The sequence below is a fragment of the Sminthopsis crassicaudata genome, chromosome 3, assembly GCF_048593235.1.
Source record: "Sminthopsis crassicaudata isolate SCR6 chromosome 3, ASM4859323v1, whole genome shotgun sequence".
Classification (NCBI taxonomy): domain Eukaryota; kingdom Metazoa; phylum Chordata; class Mammalia; order Dasyuromorphia; family Dasyuridae; genus Sminthopsis; species Sminthopsis crassicaudata.
The window spans coordinates 415,427,513-415,449,393 of NC_133619.1; the positions used below are offsets into that span (position 1 = coordinate 415,427,513).

The window sequence follows — 21,881 nt, forward strand, 5'->3', positions numbered from 1 at the left end:
AACTCCACTTATCTGCCATAGTTGTAGTTGGATTAAGTAGCTCTAACTTCTTTTTTTGAGGTTTACACCATTCTCCTTTGGCCATACATACACACATGGTATCCTGATGGCAGCACACACTATTATCCATGCCCCTACTCTACCCTGTGGCCACAGATACTAATTTCAGCAGCAACAACAAATGCTAATAAAAATATCTGAAAGAAAATGAAAGAATGGGAAAGGAGAAATTGGGGAGGGTGGAGTAGGAATGTTTCCTAGGAATTATGGCAGGTAGTTTGAATAAAATATTTTTCTGAACATCAAAGTACAATGCTTCCAGTCCTGGATCTCTACTAACTTCTTTCTTCTGACCCTTACTTAGTTGACTCATGGTGATCTCTGAGTAAATTCCCTCAGCTCTCAAGCTCCATGATTAATATAAATTGTTGGCTTCCCATGTAGTTAGGAAGCTGAACTTAAAGGAAATAGGTAATGCAGTCAAATAAAGTAAGTAAGGTACACAAAAGCAATCTGATTACCACTCAATATTTATTGACTTTTTGTTGAACTGTTTAACAGGAAGAACTATAGAGTAACATCTTGGTATAAAAATTAGAGGAAGGAACAAATCTGACAATTAAAGGAACTGCCTAGAACTTTGATTTGAACATGCCAATTCTATGAGATGTGATTGATTATTCTTAAATGCAATAATGGAAACATAATGGCATATCATTTAACTTTGTAGCATCTGCTTCCTCATCTACAAAATGAGGCAGCTGGATAAAATCATTGGTTTCTGTTGGCCAACGAGCCCTGAAGATGGTGAAGTTTTAGCAAGGAAATATGAATGAATTAATTTAAAAAATCAAAAAATGCAGGTGGTATAGTGGACAGAGTGATGAGCCTGGAATAAGAAAAACTCATCTTCCTGGGTTCAAATCTGGAATCAGACTCTTAGTAGCTATGTGACCCTAGGAAAGTCATAAACTTGTTTGCCTTGTTTACTTCTCTGTAAAATATTCTGGGAAAGAAAATGTCAAACTATGCCAATATCTTTTCCAAGAAAACTGAACAACACAACCACCAATGCTGTGCAAATATATTGTACTAATTTCAAAATTTATAAAGAGGTTACTATTAATAACTTACATTTTATTATAAAATATTACTGATTTATGACAGTTTTTGCCATTGTATAGGTTTTTTTAATATTTAGGACTTTATTAAAATTTATTAAATTAAAGAACCTGCAGAAATATTTGGCGTCCAAGTATTTCACATCTTCCTCCATCTCCACCCTAAAAGGAAAATATTATAGATCAACTTAAGGGAATCTGGTGGGTATAATTCTTGCACATTTGGTTTAAATTCCTCTGTGTTGGAGGCTTTCTTGAAAATTAGGTCACACCTAGGTATACTACATGCATTTTCTCTACTTAGCTTTTCCTAAAGCAATTTTTTTCCTGTATTATGCTTAGTGGTATACATGTGGTATCCTCCAAATAAAATGTAAGTTCCTTGAGGGCACATTGTATAATTTCTTATTCTTAATTGGCAGACACTAATTGGATAAGTCCTAGTCATGACACTGGAGAAAGGAGTTTTTGTTCTCAAAAAAAAGGAGCACTGCTATTCTATGTAATCTCTGCTATGACTTTTATGTTATGACACTAATCAGTATGACATCATATTCTACCCTGCTTACATCACATCTGAATATTATATTTAGTTCAACACCCTAAGTTGGATTTAGATCATATTTTTACTATATTTTCTTAGTTGCCTTAATAACTCCAAAAGCTTTAGTTATCTTAATGCAGATGACTCCCAGGTCTATACATCTAAACCTAATTACCTCCACAGTTTTTCATAACTGTCCCCTTCTCTTCACTAACACTGACACCACTCTTGTTGAAGCCTTCATTACCCATGGACTGAACTGTCACAACAATCCTCACTTGGACCTGTGGCTTCTACTCTGTGCCCTATCAACTGTATCATCCACACTGCCAAAATTATTTTCTTAAAGCTTATATTATCATGTCATTTTTCAACTTAACAACTTTTAGTATCTCTGTAAAAGACAAATTTTTCAGCTTGGTATTTAAAGTTCTTCACAGTCTAACTCTAGCCTACCATTTTCTGTTTATTTTACATTATTTGCTGTCATATGCATTTTTACATTAGTCTTTTTTTCATTAGTTCTTGCTGTTGCCCAAATTCAGTATTCCATGATCTGCCTTTGTGCTTTGGTAAAGGTGGTCCCTTGTGTTTGGAAATTATAAATTCCAACCTGGTCAATCACTAACTTCCTTTAAAACAATTCAAATGCTATCCTATTAAAAATCTTTCCTGATCCCCCTTAATTATTAGTCTTCTCTTTTTCTTTAAACTATATACATATGTACATTTGGATATTCACCCTTTCTCCATCCTCTCTCTAGATTATTAAGTTCCTTGAGGATACATATCATTTAGTTTTTATCTTTGCATTCTAAACACCTATCACAATGCAAAGTACATAGTAATGCTTAGTATATGTTTGTTGAAATTGAATTTGACAAACAGTATTCGAAAAACAAAGGCTCCAGGAACAGCAAAAGGAACTGGGTTGTGTAACCTTAATAAAAGAAGATAATTTCTATGAGTTGATACAAAGATAAAAAGATACATAGTCTTTCTTTTTAAAACATGAATAATCAATAAATAATATCAATAAGGAGCAGTCAAAAAAGTTAGAAGATAAGTAGGAAAGAACATTGGCATTGGGAAAAAGAAGAGGGTGTTCAATGGCGGACAATGAAACACTAAGAAAAAATAATCAGATTTAGCAATTAATAAGTGGTTTTTGAAAAAAGTAATTTAAATAGAATTATGAAGTAAGAAGCAAGAGATTGCTGAGTCAGTAGTTGATAAGGACTTTGAAGCAGGAAGTTTAAATTACTAGGATTTTATTTTCTTTTTTTGAGGCAATCAAAGTTAGGTGACTTGCTTAGTCACATAACTAGTTAGTGTCTAAGGCCAAATTTGAATTCAGGTCTTCCTAACTCTGAGGCTGGTACTATCTAGCTCTATCTGCTAGAATTTTAGCAGTGAATGTGAAGAATGATATAAGACAATAGCTTGAGGAAGTGGCATAATTAAATGAATATTTTTTTAAAAGATGGAGAAAATCAAGTTAGTAGGCAAAAGAGTTAGTTGGTCAATAGATAGGGAGAGGTTAAAGAGTGATAAAAAATGTATGAGCCATGGAACATCTCCTGAAAAAGATGTGAGGAGATAAGATCAGTAGTATAACTAGAGAAGGACCATTTCATCCTCTAAGACTTTAGCAAAGGAGGAAAGAAGAGATCTAGATGAATAATTTTAGGGTATGAAGAAAGGGAGATGAGAGAGCTCATTCTCTGTAAAAGAGTAGGCAAAATTATCTGCTGAGAAACAGGAAGGTTAGAGTGAAGATCAGGACTTGTGAAGGAAAAGGAAGAAAAAATGTGAAAGGAAAGAACAAAAGTAGTGGGGGCCTGGTAGAGTTTAGAGAAAGTGAATTTTCAGTGGACACAGTCTGCTTTTATTAATTCAAGAGTAGGAAAGAAGAAGGTAGAGGACAATCTGTTACTGATCTCTTTAGCACTAGGATCAAATCTACAATGGGAGGGGAGTAAAACCAGAATAGGGTTAATGAACTAAGATAATAGAAAGGGTTTTAGGAGTCACAGTTCATGGTGAAAACTTTAGGAAAAGTGAGGCAGTGAGAGACAACTTTTTAAAACATGAAAACTGTATATGGAAGGGCATAAGGACCAGCTATTTCTTTACTCTTTAATAAGACAATCTAATAAGAGAATTTTAGGCTTAGAACCAGGAAGACCTGGATTCAGATTTTGCCTCTGACAAACTTTATAACCCTTGGATAGACATTTGACCTTACTAATCATTAAGCAGTTTCCTAAGACTTACGGACAAGTCCTAAAGGGGTTGTCCATTTATGTTGATAGAAGGATTTCCAACATGACGATTTCCCTTATTGACAAAAATACAAGTGCTAAGTACTAATAAGTACAAAGAATAGGAGCATCAGAAACTTGTCCAAGGTCATAGAATTGACAAAGCTAGAATTCTAACTCAGGATCTCTGATTCTCCTGCCCCAAAATAAAATAGGCTCCTTTTAGGTAGCTCCCTCCATATTATTGGAAGCAAGCAAGTAGAGGCTGACTATCAAAAATGCTAAAACAAGATTCCTCTGTTATGTGATGAGTTGGATTAAAATACCTCTCAGGACCTTTCTGGCTTGAATTTCTATGTTTCTGGCACAGTGTTAAGATTTGTTTAAGAGAATTTATCAAGCATCCATTTATGTTAAAGCTTTATTCCTTTTCTTCATTGCATGAGATGGATTTTCAAAAAAGCTTGGTCAGTAGAACTCAAGCCCTGGCAGGTCCTATCAAGTATCAAGCTAGAAGGGCATCCATTATGAATTTAGCAATAGTATAGATGTCTGTCATCTAGGAATAAGCCTAGCCCAATTTGGAGAGGCTTTCAACCAGGTTGGCCCTAGGGTGCTGAATCTCTTGGCCCTAGACACTCTAGAAGAGTCATATAATCACAGGAGCAAGAGTACCCTCCTCTGATCCTTGAATTTTAAATGGTACTATCAGCATATGCACAATGCTAGTGAATTCAAATTTAACAAAAATTTAAATGCTCTCTCCAGGAAAGAAGATGTTGTTATAAAGGTCAGAAAAATTACACAGTCCTCTTAAGGAGCAAGCTAATAGTGGGATAAAGAGAGGAAGTATAGCATGTATATAAATATGTATTATACAAGACTGGTTGTAATAGGGGCAAGAGAGATCCAAAATACTGTAAGAAAATTTAAGGAGTGGGAGATTACTTTTAATTAGTTAGATCAGGAAATGGGGAGGTCGACACACATGAGCTGGAGGCTGAAGAATTAAAAGGCTTTTCAGTTAGAAATTAGGAATGCGTATTTTTACAGAATTCATTCCCCTGCCATTTTCTCATTAGTCACCATGGCATCGCACATGTATGTCCCTCCCCTTTCAATTCTGATTCCATAATCTATTCAATTCCATCATCTAGACATCTAGACAAAATATCCCTTTATGGTTCACTCATCAGTTGGTAACTTTCCAAATCAAAATCCTTTTGGAGTGTGTGTGTGTGTGTGTTTATACCACATATACACATATATGTAGACATATACATATGTATTCCATAGATAACATACACATATATACCATAAATATGTAGAAAATATATATAGTTATTTTCTATACACCAGGTCCAGTATGTGTTATCTCCCTTTATTGAAAAGGGCAGATGAAAGAGCAATAGAAAGATTACTGGATCTGAAGTCAGGTAGACCTGAATTCAACTCCAATTTCAGACACTTATTAGCTGTGTGACCATGGAAAATCACGTAATAGCTCAGCCTCAGTTCCCAAATTAATAAAATAGGGATAATAATAACACTTGCCTTCCAGGGTTAATATGAAAATTAAATGGAATAATATTTGGAAAGTATTCATAATAGTACATAGCACATAGTAAATGCTATAAAAATGCTAGCTGTTATTATTACATATGGCCTAAGAGTATAGTGATGACCATTTTCCCTAAAATCATTCCTGCATAAAGAAGAGGGGTTTTTGATTCTCTAAGCAGTATTGGGATATAGACTTCTAGCCAGTGAATGGAGATTTCCTGTGTTGTATCAGCTTTGACAATAGCCTTGGGGGTAACCTCAAATTTGAGAATTTTCTAATTCAAGAATCTGGGGATCAGATTTTAGAAAGAAAGAAAAGATTTTTTTGGACATGCATAACTCACACACACAAAAAGATAATCATCCTGGTGGTACCCAAACCTTGAAGAGTAATGAAGGGGAACTATGGGTTAAGAAAGTCAAAGTTCTTGCCCTTAGCACCTTTGCTAATTCAGTGAATTATTTAGATAGTTCAGACCCAATGGAAAGGTTATTGCTTGTTCAGAAGTCCCACATTTTGTTTCTCTTCAAGGAAAAACTAGAGAGAGTCTCTGTGGGTTAAAAAGAGACTTACTGGAATTATTGTGTTCAGTGTGTTCTATATATATGTTTATAAGATCCTAAGAATTCTTTTTATCATCTTTATTTTCTGTAGGGTGAAATGACTAGACTGCCATATAAGCATTTACTACCTTGAGTATTTGTATAGGACCTAGGGAATCTCTTTTATTCATATTTGAGAATACACACAAAAACTGAGCCTAAGCTGTAGTGGGAGATATCCCCAGAATAAGCTCTGTTTTGATAAATGTTCAGCTCAAAATAAAAAATTTACTTTAATGGGTCAACCCTTGAAATGAAACTCAGTCTGTATGAGCCCAGATGAATTTCATGAAAAATAAAATAGAAGCAAAACAAATTCATAGAGTAGGAGAATTCAAAATGAGACTGCATTAAGGCAGCAGCATTAGAAAGGTACTTACCTACCTGTAGTGAGGGTTTTTTTTCTTTTTTCTTTTTCTTTAGCTATGAGGTTATTCTTAAATGATACCAGGACAAGGAGGTATATTTTATCTCAGGAGAATGAGGGAACCATTGATGTTTTTCTTGTTGTATTGTTTCGCCCTGTTATATTTATTCAACAGGGCAAATAAATAGTTCTGCTTGTTCATTAAGTTTTGTTTTTTTTTTTTTTTTGGCAGTTATATGAAGAATTTGTTGGAGAAGGAAAACAATAGAGGCTGATGATTACATAGGCCTCAGTTAGAAGTCTACAATATAAATAAGGCAATATATAAAGGAAATAACTCCAGTTAGGACTGGTAAACAAATTCAAACTGAAAACAAATCAAGAGCTGAACCAACAATAAGTCATCAGTACACAAACAAATATTGACTAATGTAATGGTTTTAAGAAAACTAACTCTTGGCGAGAAAACAAATGTTTAAATGGTGATCCAAATGAACGTAAGAAAATCCCTAAAAGATCTTTGGGCACTGAAGGTCAAATGGCTGAAATCCCAAAAAGCTGAGGGAGACCCTGTTGCTACATGATAAGTTTCTTCCTTCTGTCTTTTGAGAACTTCCTTAGTATTGCCTGTGATTTCTATGATCCTCCTTACAAAATTTTTTTTTCAAAGACAATGGAGAACAGTGGAAATTGGTATTTAGTGTTCAGTTCTTGTATGAATTCTTATTCACTTTGTGACCTTGGATTGAAGCATCCCAGGTATTCTGGGTTGAGTCTGGATGAAGTCAGCCCTCAATAGTGGAATAAATTGATATAAAAATAAGTTATTCAGCAGTTGACAAAAGATTTACTCACCTATATCATGAGAAAAGTATACAATAAGGAAATGCATTGAGGATACCTCAAGTACACATAGCTGAGTACCGCAACTTTGTCAGAGTTGCCCAACCATTTTCCACCAGCCAAGCATCAAGGAGAGTACCTGGAGCTCCTTGTAGCTTATTTGTACAGTCTTCTCTCAAGAGAGAAGGAAATTACTTCAACAATCTGAGCCTTCAGTCCCCTAAATCAATCAAATCTTTTTTTTTTTTAATTAATGCATTATTTATTTATTTAAACTTTTTTTTTTTCTTTTTAAATATTGAGTTCCAAATCTTCTTCCTCCCTCCCAACATTAGAATTCCGAAAGGGGTATAAAAAACAAGTGAGTTCAGTGGTACAAATCATTGTTTTCATTATTTCACTAAATTGCTTTTTACTAAGATGGTATTCAAAGACTCTCTCTAGGGTGTTTTAGATTAAATGCTGCTTAGAAGGAAGAAAAATAAGTGCTTTACAAATATCTCATTTGATGCTCACAACAGTCTTGGGAGGTAGATGTTATTATTATCCCCATTTTATAGATGAAGAAATTGAGGCAAATAGAGGAGAAGTGACTTTTTTTTTGGGGGGGGGGGGAAATCACACAGCTGGGACATGTATGGGGCTGGATTTGAATGCAGGTTTTCCTGACACCAGGCCCAGAGGTATATGGTGCCAACAAGGATGACACAACAGCTAAGGTTTTCTTCTTGCTCTACCAATATGTTCCTTTTAGTATAGTTATTAAAAGATACCATGTATAGACTTGTTAATGGGAGAACAGCTGGTTCAATTTCTGAAATTATCTAACAATTTTAAACTATTTAACAGGAGGCATGTTGTGGTGGATAGATAGTGGATAGTGGTCCCCAAATCCAAAAGACTTGGATTCAAGTCTCACTTCTTTCACACATGGCAGTGCAATCCTGGACAAGTTATTTAACCTATCAGTGATCTAGACAGATCTTAAAAACTTTAAGCTGAAGAGAAGCTAGTCTTCATTGGTAGAGTAAATTCCTCCCCAGAATCTCAATATTGATGAAATTCCAAATTCAGCCTTTCCTGCTACCCACCCATCTCCAGTTCTTCCAATCTACCACTACTTCATACACTCAAAATGAACTATAGAGACAATGCATGTGTGGGGTTCATATAAAAAGGTGGCTCTAAAGGCCAAATTCAATTAATTAATTAATTTCTAAAATTAAAAAAAAAAAAAAATTTGTCTCCTTGTCTCCCAATACAAACACTGGCAATCAGGTGACCTGGGAACATCACTAAGAATCCCATGGAAAATTTGATGCTCTGATCAAAAGAATGGGAAGAATGGGAGGAATGGCATGAATGGTGGACTGGGCTAGCCTAGAGCAGCTCCTTTTAGGGGTTTTACTAGAATACTAAACTTACTCCAAAGACATCAGTTCTCAACTTGATAGAAAGCCTAATTTCCCCTATGGAGTCAATTCCTATGTAATGTCACTTCAGTGACAGCTATATGGCTCAGTGGATAGAAAACTGGGCCTGAAGTCAGGAAGATGAGTTCAAATTCAGCCTTACTAGTTATGTGACCTAAACAAATCAATCTCTTTTTGCTTTAATCCACTGAAGAAGAAAATGGCAAATAACTCTAGTATCTTTGTCAAGAAAACTCTATGAATAATATTGATGTCTGAGAGTTAGATACAACTTAATAACTGAACAATAACAATGCCTCTCCAGTTCCAAGGACCTGTCACACTTATCCCAAAATCAATTAGAAATCAATTGATTGAAACAAAAGCCTCAAAGAGAAAACCAGAGAAACTATACTCTGTCAGCAATATTAATATTGTTTTAGACTTTTAAAATAACTAGATAGAATATTGCGGTGTAGGAAATGCTGAGTTGGTGGAGTTAAAAAATATGAAAAGATTTGGACTTATAAAGGAAAATGTTATCCCCTTTCAGAGAAATAGGACAAACTAGTATCACATAGTCTTACACAGATGCATATGAATGTATATGTGTATATGAATTTAATCTCAATTTATATATATGTGCATATGTGTTCATGTATACATATGTGTGTGGGTGTGTGAGAGTGCATATCCTTAATAGTAGCCTTCTTGGGGATCATGGGAAGGAAGGAGAAGAAAGAATAAAGTAAAAAGTACATAGCAGAGAACAAGAAAAAAAAACCTCTAAGGAAGCAAATAAAAGTTGAACAGTTCAGAATATTTTCTTGACATGGAAATTCATAGCTTTATATTTTATTTATATTTTGATTCTCTCATGTTCTACTATGCACATGACAATATATTTTTTTTCTTTTCTTATTTCTCATTTAAGTTTAAAATAGCCATGTTTTTCAAAAAAGAAACCAAAGCTTGTATTTACAAATAGTTAATTGCTTTCACCTAGTTAAGGTGTCAAAAAATCTTTATTATTCCCTTAGAACTGTGGAGGAAATGATTTGATTTGCTCAACTAACATTTCACCCTTATTAATATTATCTCACCTTCAGTCATTTACAAAAGAGTTTTCCAAAGTTCCTTCTTCCCAACAGTCCTCTGAAAGAGAAAGGGTAGGTATTTAGAGATGAGCAAAATGACAGAGAAATTTAGTGACTTCCTCTTGTCAGGAATTGGTAGAGCAAAGACTGAGGAGGAAGGTCTGCCAATTCCATGTTCAGGGCTTTTCCCATTATACCGTGCTACCTTTCTGGCAGGCACTTGTGGAAGACAAATGTCAAGTATAAGTGAATACCACTGGGTACCAAGAGAATTTGATGCAACAACATAAAATTCAAAGAAAGAGCAGCTGGTAAATAGGAAGGATAACAAGAGGTCCAGTTCTAAGAACTAAACATAAACAGGGTCAACATTGTATTTACAACTTTAAGGTTGGATGGGTTTTTCTTGGCATCCTTCCAAGTCCACCTGGGCTTAGTTAGTTTTCTTAGTAGCAGCAGGAAATTAAAGGCAAGGAAATATGAAATTATTTATTTATTTATTTTTTAAGCAAATAGTTATCTGAGGTCCTGTAAGAGTTTCCCATCCCCCACCCCCATTGTCTTTACGTGCAAGAGAAAGGAAAAATAGCCTTACTTTTAGAATTTAGGAGGGAAAGAAAGAATGAGAAAATCAGAATGTCAGGAAATCTTAATCAAGAATATCTTTTCCCCCCAACATCCCACCCCCTTTTAATCACAAATTAGTGTGGAGGATATGATAGAAGAGGTGATATTTAAGTGATCAAAGAAAACTCTTATACACAAACAATATAGTTTAAAGAATGCTGGACTTGGAGGCATAGAATCTGGGCTAGAATTCCTGCTCTGTCACTAGCTGATACCTTAATGCACAAAGTTCTGGACCTGGAATCAGAAAGACTCATTCTCCTAAATTTAAATCTGATTTCAGATACTCACTAGCTGGACAAGAAAATTAACTGCTTCAGTTTCTTCAACTGTAAAATGAGTTGGAGAAAAAAAAAATGGTAGATCAAATCAGGTCACAAAGAGTCAGACAACTGAAAAACACTTATTACCAAAATGACTTAAAGCAAAGCAGTTCCTCCTCTGGATCTCAATCTCCTTTTCTGTAAAATTATGAATCTAAAATAAATGAGTGTTATAGTGCCTCCTTTCTCTAAATCACAAAGTTCTATGAAACTCTAATCAATTAAAAATTAGAATTTAAGAATAAGTAATCAAAAAGCCTTTATTAAGCACTTATCTCCTAAGCACAAAAAAATCAAAGAAAAAGAAAAACTGGTTCTAGTCCTCAAGAAACTTGTGGTTTAATGGTTGAGATATTATTATATCTGTTGGTACATATAAAATAAGTACAGAGTTGATAGAAGGTAGAGCTAGGGAAGGTACTAAGAACTGCCTTGGGGAAAGGCTTCCCAAAGTCCATGGTGCTTGAGTTGAGTTTTAGAGGAATCCTAGGATTATTTGAGGCAAAGGTCAGGAAAGAAAGAGTAACAGGTATGCAAAAAGTCAGTAGAAAGATGTGAGATGGGGCTGTCATGAAAAATTAATAGCAAAAAGGCCAGTGGGCCTGAATCAGAGAGTATAGAGAGGGAAAATGCATTAAAGATTCTTTAGTTAAGAAGGAGCTGCGTTAGACCATAGGGAGAGGAGATAAAGGAAAGTCAAGTGATCTTCCAACCAAAAGATACCACTCCTGCGTTAAAACTTGATCTATAAAGGGGGAAATTGCCGAGATGTATTAGTATATGTATTAATTGTCTTCACTCATATAGCTACATTCTGGTATTGATTCATATGGGGTTGCAATCCATAAAAATCTTTTCAGAACAATGCTTTTTTAACCATGGCCTCCTCTTCTTGTATTTGTGAAGGTAATGTTTTACAGCCAAAGCAAGACATTACAATTATCTCTACTGAAATTCATGTTATTATATTTGTCCCAATGCTCCAGCCAAGAGTTCTTTTTTTAATAGGTTTTTTCCCAAACATATACAAAAATAGTTTTCAACATTCACCTTTGCAAAACTTTTGTGTTTTAAATTTTTCTCCCTCCTTTCCTTACCTTTCCTCTCTCCAAGGCAGCAAATAATCTGATATAGGATAAATATGTGCCATTCTTCTAAATATATTTCCATATTTGTCATGCTGCACAAGAAAAAGTCAGATCAAAAAAAGGGAAAAAACATAAGAAAGAAAAAAAAAACAAGTAAACAAACAACAACAACAAAGGTGAAAATTTATTTGTTATATGCATATATCTTCTGTAAAAATGTAAACTCCTTGAGGGAAGTTCTGCTTTCCTTTTGATGTTAGTTCTCAGTGTTTTGCACTGACTGTCACACAGTAGGCCCTTAAATACTTGTTGATTGATTGATTGAATTTCAGGAAGCCCGATGGTCACCTGGATCTCCACCTTCATTTTGCCAGCCAGGAAGGAGGGATGGTGACCCAACAAGTGTAATGCAACAAAGAAGTGACAGCTAACATCAGGACTCAGACCTCTTGGCTCCTGGTTCAGTTCTCATTTCACTGCACTGTGCTGCTGTGCAGTCTCCTAGGCTTTCAAGATACCTGGCTGTGTGAAAAGTGACCCTTCCGAAAAGTAAAGGTTAGTATCACAATGTTCAAAGAAGCTCTTTAGTTCCAACCTGTTTGTCTTACAAAACTGCTTTGGTGAGGTGGGAAACCACAGACCACCCTATTTGGGGATGGGAAGAAAGCTGCAATGAAGAACAAGAACTGCTTTTAATGAGGTTAAAAAAAACAGTTAAAAAGAGGGAGAGAAGGGGTAATGAGCTCTTATTCTTTCTTACTTGAACAATTACACTTATTTTATATATATTTAAAACATCTGAGCCAACAAATGCCTGGCAGCAACCTGACCTGTGAAGGACTGTCAAGTTAATGGAGGGCAGGCAAGTGGGGTCTGAAGAGCCTGGAATAACCAGTTGCAACTAAGTCTTAATTTCCCTCCCTTTGAGGCTACCCACAAAAGATCCATTGCCCCTAATTTAGGCTTGGACTTGGCCAAAATGACTTTTGCTCTCCTTGTCAACCACTGGATTTAGGAAAGTAAGCCTAAGGTCAGGCTTCCTCACTATATTTATATTTTCTGCCTCTGTAACCTTTTAGGTCACAGTGCTGGAACTTTACTACCGGTCCTACAACATAGTATTTCCATAGGTATACTTCAAGAATGTGTGTCAAAGAATATTTCTTTTAATTTTCTTATTTACACTACTCATATATTTCATGATTTAGATTTTCCATTATCCTTTTTTTTTTTTTAACTCTTTATCCAAACTAAAGAGTCCTGTGGGTTGATTTTTTTTCCCTTCCTCATACAGAAGCTCCAACATTTTAATCACTGTGTTATTAGGATAAGGACTACTAGTTTTTAGTATAATGAGTGTATAACTCAGGCTGGGCTTCCAATGCTGAGTTGAGGTGAGAGAGAAGCCTGTGTGTTTTACCCAGTGGGTGGGGATAACCTCCTGTGACTGGCAAGAGTGAGTCAATGGCTGCTTTGGCTGAGCTCTTTCATCCCTTTTTTTTCCAACAATCTCATCAGCTATGACCAAAGGATGATCCAGTTCACCCAGAGTGAAGCCCCCAAGTACTGAATCAAGGTGGTCATGAATTGAACTGCTGAGAGGAAGAGGGCTTTTCTTCCCCTGATCCCTCTCTTTTATCTCCACCTTCAGAAGATTGTCTTTCTCTGTTTCAAGGCATCAGAACTGATTCTTGGGGGGGAACCAGGAATTTGAATGATGGCTACCTTAAGCTAAAATGATAGTTGGAATGATGTAACTAATCAGTCCAGCTTCAAAGAAATTAGAGTGATTAGGACTTGAATCTGAGGGGGTTTTGGACTTAGAACTAGGAACCAAAATAAATACTGAGGTAGTATAAGGGTGAAAGGATTATGCCCTCCATATGTTGGGGAAGTAAGTTTAGATATCTATAATAGTATCTTCTTGAAGTAAATATTTCTGTCCAAATGCTAATCTGTTAGTGATTAATAGAACTTGGGGGCAGGAGACATATCCCTTACAACTGAGGGAATAACATCAGCAGGGGCTGAAGCCATTTACAAGAAGCTAAACGCCCCTTTCTTCCACTTTTATGGTACTTAAGAACCCTGGAGTTTACCTGTTTTTCCAAATGGTGAAGGTTAGAATAGCCAATATTATATATGTTTTTCAACCTACATAAACAAACTCAACAAAAACAACTCCATAGAGCACATGAGCCATTGTGTCAGCTTCAGACATGGACTGTCCCTTTTACAACCTGGACTATCTCATTTTATGAACACGGCCTAAAGTTTAGTCTCTTTCCTTTCTGCCTTCAACATGATGCTGGCATTTTTAATGGCTTCAAAACAGTACTGTAACTAGAATGGGGTGACTGTGGATTTGCCTGAGTGTCAACATTCAGGAAGGCACATTTTGATCCTCACCATCTTGTTTTTTCTCCAGCCATCATCCTTATGCCTTAACCTCAGAACCTTGGACTCTATCCTATATTCTGTCTGAGGTAAGCTTTTGGCTTCATGTTACTTCATGTCTGTTTCCTCAATATATCTATTACCACTTCCAGCATCCCTCTATGTTTTGTTTTAGCTCATTAAAATGTAAGCTTCTTAAAGGTAGCAACTCTCTTGCTTGCTTATATTTGTATTCTAGAACTTAGGACAATGCTTGGCAGATAGTAAATACTTCATAAATGCTCATTCTACTTACCTACCTACCTACCTACCTACTTACCTACCAACCTATCTATCTATCCATCCATCCATTCATCCATCCATCCATGTATCTATCTATCTATCTATCTATCTATCTATCTATCTATCTATCTATCTATCTATCTATCTAAATTATCTCTTTAGCACTCCAATCTTGTTCACATCTCACAATTCTCTATGCAGCTAGCTATTCCTGCTGCTTTGCCAAGCTCTGTGCTGCCATCAACATTATCCTAGCACCGATATGCACCCTATTCCCAGGACCGAATACCCCCCCTTTGCCTGACATTCCCCTGCTTACATCCTCCTCCAAGAGGGTAGAGGAAGGTCAGAAGTTGTCGGTCGTGCAGGCTCTGGACACTCATACTTATGTTTTTCATGGTTCTTGTGTGGGATCATCTGCAGTTTAAGTATGTGCTGGCTGAAAAGGTTACTGTATGAATCTTCTTTGAGTACTAGTATTTCTCATTCTAGCTCTTCTTCAAAGTTCAAGGAACTAAACTAGTGCATCTAAATACCCAGGCCATCTGACTCACAAAGAATTTAGGAACAGCCCAAGTAATACTCATTCAAAAAGATTATTCTTATGATTCACCATAGGTTTCTGGGTCATTAAAGTGAGTTCTAAAAATCAAGGAATCCCTTTTTTACATTGCAGGAAAGCAACTCCCATATAGATGGAAAGTGCTTCTGGTTTTCTTATTGGAAACTGGTTGCCATGGCAGCAGACATTTGGAGACCATGCACCTGAGTGCTTATTATATTCTAAGAGTCATTTTCCCTTATGAATCAAACTCTGCAATTATAGGCAAGGAATTTCTAGGTCATACAATATTTGTATGAAGATTGTATTAGTGAACAATAGCCACAGGTATGTAATAGAACAACAAACACACAGTGCTGCTTTTCCATTTTTATGTCTCTTTTCTCAACCCAACACACACATACACACACATGTGTATTCAATAAATATGAATATATGCTCATGTTATTTAAATACCCTATCATTTAGTTCAAATTTTAATAATCATAGTATGAACTTCTAAACTTTATAAACATTAATTCTTATAATAACTATATGTTGTAAATTAAAATGGTTATCCCCATGTTATAGGAGATTAACTAAAGATATGGGGTAAAGTAGCTTTTTTCTTCATAGTTAATTATGTTTAGAATCCAAAAACAAAGCCAAAGAGATCTGACTCTCAGTTCCCTTAGTTTCCAGTGGTAAATATTATTGTTCCTCTTTGTTTACTATTCTATTTTCAATGGCTCTTGAGACCTGGAGTAAGTCCTCTGGCACCTGTGTTTCAAAGTCATTGGGAAGGCATATGGTAGGGTTAAGAGTGAAATAATGGAATGGGTTGGCAGCCTATAGAGTTAGTGGCCAATTAGAATGATCCCATAGGACATTCTTCATTGTAGGTTAGAAGTGTCTTTTTAATTCAATCATCCCCACTGCTTAACCTTGAGAACACCTGCTGTTTTTTCTTCCCTTTCCAAATGAGATCAGTACTGCCCATACTACTCTTTCTTTCCATGGTGTTTTCCCCATCAGCCATTCTTCTGTGCAAACCAAGGTAATTAATGACTTGCCAAGGTATATGTATTCAGTGCTATGATTAAATGGAAACTGAAAAAAGATAATTTCATTTCTGAGAAAGACCAATAGTTAATTTTGATAACTATAAGTAATGCAGGAAACATACTTTAGTAATGATCCTCAAATGGTAATTGGAAAATGGAGAAGACTACTCCAGAAAAAACTGAAGTAATATATTGCAGCTTAGAAATTATGGTCCCAAAATGTTATTCTCTCTCTCTCTCTGAAGATCATATGTCCTATCTTAATAAATGCATTTTTAAAGGATGTAGGAAACATGATATGTATTCAAGAGCAAAAAAAGTCATAGTACAAAATAGAGCTTGAAGATATTACCAGTATATTATGAAATTAGCCTGCATGCGAGTGTGTATGTGTGTGTGTTTTTAAGAGCATGTCACCAGACTGGAAGAACAGTGGCCATTCATGAGCTTGATCCCCTTTCTGATTGACAAAAAGCTTCATTTTATTGAATTCACCCCTCTTTAGGCAACTTGTTGCCTCACTACCTCTTTATAAGTTCCAGACTTGGTATGGACACTCAATCAGCTTTATTCCTACTCTGAACTTTACCAGAAAAGGACATCAATATCCAACTATTATAATCAACATGTAGAGATGGGGGCTGGACCTGTCATTTTATTAGAATAAGGGACTCCCAGGTGGAAACTTCCTCCACTAAGAGAGACCAGTATCTTTTTGTAGTTTACAGACTTGCAGAGTTGCCTAGAGTATTGATTTATGGATCAAAGTTAGAACTGGAATCCAGGTTGGAGGCAGCTGAGTAATGGTACTGGATCGAGCATATAACTTAAGTGAGACTCAAGTTCAAATCCAGCTTCAGACACTAACTAACTGAGTGATCCTGGGCAAGTTGCACAACTCCTATCTACCTCAGTTTCCTCAAATATAAAATGAGGATAATAATAGCAACTATCTTCTGGGACCACTCCAAACCCCTATTTAAGAAGACAGCTCAGTTCAGACATCTCATTTTGATGTAATATAGGTTCTAGGGGAGACAGCAATTTTAAGGTCCCCTGATCTTAGGGGGCTTCTATTCTAACAATAAGTCAGTGATTCTAAATCTTCTGGCTTTGGAATCTATGCTCCTAAAACCCTCTGATCTAAGAATGCTATTGTTCTGTCAATCATTATAAAAGTCCTCTGGCCTAGGAATATAATATTTCTTCCTTTAGACTTTAGGGAAGATAATGATCCTGAGACTAACAATCTGTCAATGATTTCAAGTCTTCTGGCCTTAGAATAATTCTACAGACAGTATTCTCTGTTGGCCAGTGATAACCAAATTCTTGAGACACTCCTAGGGGTAAATCCCTAGACCACAAAATTAGCATATCTATTACATGAAGAACTAGATAAAAAGTGTCTCTTTGCTTCTACTTCTTTGCTATATTCTCTTGGAATGTAGACAGCTCTAATTAGTGTTACAATTACAATAAACTTTGCCTACTTGACTTGAAAATGGATTTAAGCCTGCAAATTCTTTTGAGAAACCTCTCTATACCTATCTGTGACTCCAAACTTTTGAGGTTCCTTCCCAACCTCAACAATTTCTCACCCGCTCCATTGCTTTGAGACTTTTCTACCATTTCCCATGGAGTGCCTTCATCTACATTTTTTATCTTTCTTTTGTGTGTTGTCTTCTATTACATTGTAACCTCCTTGAGGACAAGGATTCTTTTTTCTCTCTTTTTTTTTGGTATTTATATCTTCTAGTGCTTAGCACAGCACCTGATACATAGTAGGTGCTTAATAAATGTTTACTGACTGCAAAGGATTAAATGAAGTAATATTATCATGTTATAAATAAAATATTTTATTATAATGTTATTACAGTGCCTGGCAGGTAGTGAGTACTTTAAATACTATTTCTTTCCTTCTTTCCTTCTCCTGTTTTCTAGATTCAGAGCCAGCTCTCAATTCACTTTGTCATATAACCAACACATTCTCCTCTTCACACCCTCAATTTTAATTATGCATTATCAGCAAATAATCACACAGCCTCTGTTTATAGATCTCTGATGAAGGGCAACCCATAACTTTTTGTAGCGGTCCATTCTCCTTTTGAATAGTGTTGATTGTTTGTAAAGAAGTTTTACATCAAGTCTTTTTGACTTCTCTCTATTACTCCTAGATTTTCCCTCCAGGGTCAAATAGAACAAATCAAATACCTCTTCCATATAATCATCTTTCAAATAGTTGAAAACAGTTATCATGTCACTCATGATTTCCCCTTTTGAGAATTCCAAAGTCTTTCAGCTGAACCTTAAATGGTATAGGCTTAAGGCTCTTGATTTTTTAATTTTATTCAGTCAAAATTGATATTTTCACTTCCCATGAACTTCTCTGTTTAGTCATGAACTGTTCCCATCCATAAATCAGGTGGGTAACGTCTTTCTTGCTCCTCTGGTTTATGTTATCATTCTTTATATCAAATGGTGAGTTCTTGCCCCAATAGATGAGATTTTAACAGTTTTAAAAATCTTCTTTAGATATCCTTCAACTTAATTTTGATTCCTAGAACAACACTATCACTGGTTTAGATATATTTTTATAATTTATTTGATTGTTTTTCCTAAATGTTTATATTTAAACAAAAAAAAAAAGTTTTAAAGATCAAAAGAATTGATTCCTTCAGTCACTGCTTTCAAAAATGGAAACCAGGCAAATACATTAGTTACTGTCAAGTTAGTCAAAGTGATTAAATCTATTATCCACTGAGGCATAGACACTACTGAAGGCTTTCAGCAACTGCATGATAGAGAGAAGCTCTGAAAGGTTTCTTTGAATTTGGGTTAAGAGAAGAAGAAAAGTACAGACAGTTCTTGCTTAACATACATTCCTATTATGTAAATTTAGGTTTATATTAAATTGTTTTAAAAAGAATTCAAAGTTCTAAATCAAAGATTAGTTAAGGATAATATCACTTGCTATCATCAGATACAGGAGGAAAATAATAGCCACCATCTAAACAAGCTTTCAATAGCTTCATAAAAAAAAGTTGTGCAACCAATCACTGTGATAAAGGCTAGGTAAAGGGGAGTGTGGTGGGAAAAGGGCTCTGTACTACACACTACACACCTGTACTACACTTATTTTACTTTACACCACTGTGCATACTTTACCATCACGTTTACTTTTCATTTCATAATTTCAATTTATTATGATGATGAAGTATTTAATATGTCTGCAATTTAGTACATGGTGGGGTTGGGTAAAGGTATTATTTTGTGTATGCCTTTGTTATATATAGGCTAAATGAAGTGGTTGGATACAATTAAATTTGCATTATGTAAAAATTATTTTACATAGATCTCTGTAGAATGATCCACTTACACAAAGTGAGAATTGTCTATATTTACAAAAGGTCAGCGTTGCCACATTGCCAAGCTGTTAATCTATTTTGATGGTCATAGTTTAGTTGGGAGGAAAATGTGAGAACAAAGGGCCAGCCAGATAAGCTTCTTGGAACTTACACTAGATGCTCCTTCCTCCTCTTTCTCCATGGTCTTAGCTATTGACCTTCAGCCAGGATCTCACATAATATGTTTGTGTTCTCCATGGCATCTCTTTGTGGATTGGATCTCCTTAACTCTTTGCTTCTCTAGAACTCAGATTCAAAACACATCAAAGAGGTAATCTGAATGTTAATGATATCCCACAGATGTAGGTTAAAATCAGGGGCATGCTGGAGCCAGTTGAATCTGCTCTGGTTATTAAATGTTTTGTCTATTTATACCTCAGAAATCTGCAAATGCCAAAAATCAGCAATAGATTTGTTTTGATTGTCTAGACTTAAGAAAGTGATTGAGAAAATGGTAATGATGAAGATTAAACTTATGGTCATATATTTATTTACTAGTACACTTCTGGCTAGAAGCCCAAAGCTGATTTTTTAACATAGAGCTCATATCCCTAGAGAAAGCATTCTCACGGGTGTGTGATGAGATGGCAGAGAACATTCACTTTCCAATTTCTGAAGGAGATTGAGAAGGGAAATAAATTTGGAGGAAAGAATGGAATCAATGCTGGTGAGGTGCAGAATTTCAAATAGAAATCAGTCTACATAATATACTCAGACCTATCACATCATCAGTTCAGGGTTTCATTTTGGTGATAACAATAAATAGCTAGCATTTCTTTACCACTTTAAGGTTTGTAAAATATTTATCTTATTCTAGCTTCACTACCACCCAAGGAAGTAGATATCATTATTATTCCCATTTTGCCAATGAAGAAACTGAGGGCAGACAGAGATTAAGTGGTTTGCCTAAATTCCCACAAAACTAGTAAGTATGAGGTCAAATTTGAACTCAGGTGACTCCTGATCTAACACTCTGTCCATTATGTCAACTAATCTAAAGCAGATTGCAAACTGAAAATTCATTCCTAAATAAATCTTGTGCATCTTTTCCTAAAGGTTCACAAAGATCCATCCAACATTCAACAGACCTTCCTCAATATCCCACTATATCACAAATGTACCTATGGTAGCTATCTACTTGTCATCTATTTCTTTTGCTATATGAACAACCCATTCTCTTTTCAAGTTATACAATTTCTTAATATTGTTCTTTACTCTTCATTTTCTCTGGGTTTCCTACTTGGTTATATGTTTCAAGCAGCTCAAACCATATCCCTGTGTGAGGTATATAAACGAATGTGATGGACATACTCATTCAAGAAGATATAAGAAAACAAAGTTCTTATTTTCATCTGATCAGGTAAATAAAGGAGAAAATTCACTTCCAGGAAGTAGTGCGCTCTCTTGCAGACATAGCCTAGCCATTGAGTAGTCCATAGTATTGTCTAACACCATTAGGGAAAGTATATTTTTATTCTGAGATAGGCAAAAGGAATTGGAATGCCTTATAAATATGATAATATTAAGAGAGTCACATAAGGATAGATATTGGTAAAATGTCTTTGGATTAAGAAGCAGCTAAAATACCAGGCCTAGAGTCAAGAAGATCTAAATTCAAAGCTAGTCTCAAAAAGATCCTTGCTGTGTGAATCTGGACAAGTCACTTAACTTTTGTTTCCTCTGTTTCCTTCCCTGTAAAATGGGGTTATAATAGCATTACCTCTTAGAGTTGTTGTGAGAATAAAATGAGATATAATTGTAAAATACCTAGTACAATGTCTGGTTAAATATCTGGGAGTGCTATATAAATGGTAGCTATTACTATCATGAGTATTGATCAGTTCCTCTAGTAGTTAACTCTCTTCTTCTGGAGAAAAGGGACAGATCTAACTAATCTGAATATAGATCCATTCTAAAATAATTAAATCAAGCTTTTACAAAAACTTAATTTAATTTGTTTTTGTTACATTTTAAGTTCCAAGCTATATCTCTCCCTCCCCACTCCCCACTAGAGAATGCATCACCATTTAACACAGATATACATGTAAATATGAGTATGTATACATATATCTAAAATGATGCTGTGCATACTTCCATTTCTCAGTTCTGATGTGGACCTTCTGGGTGTCCTCAACTAGATAGAATTCAAAACAAATTCTTAGGACACCAAGATCTTTCACAGCAGGAAGTTTTATAATGCCATTTACATATACCATATATAAACACATATGTATGTACATACAGAGATTTACATATGTACCACATGTATATTTATATATATTACAATAAAATAATAGATAAATTAATAATTTTATACATATATATGTATGTATACATATAT

The 21,881-nt window shown here is 35.3% G+C and overlaps 1 long non-coding RNA gene across 1 annotated transcript in view; it reads right to left on the reverse strand.

Moving 5' to 3' along the window:
• Positions 1-514: 514 nt before the first annotated feature.
• The window catches only part of LOC141559626 (uncharacterized), a 71,006-nt gene continuing 49,639 nt past the window's right edge, over positions 515-21,881 (reverse strand). Inside the window, exons 3-5 of the long non-coding RNA XR_012487508.1 lie at positions 11,862-11,944; positions 9,821-9,872; positions 515-1,283 (exon numbers count right to left, since the gene is read on the reverse strand). This is a non-coding gene — a long non-coding RNA (uncharacterized LOC141559626). The remainder of the gene's footprint in view (positions 1,284-9,820; positions 9,873-11,861; positions 11,945-21,881) is intronic.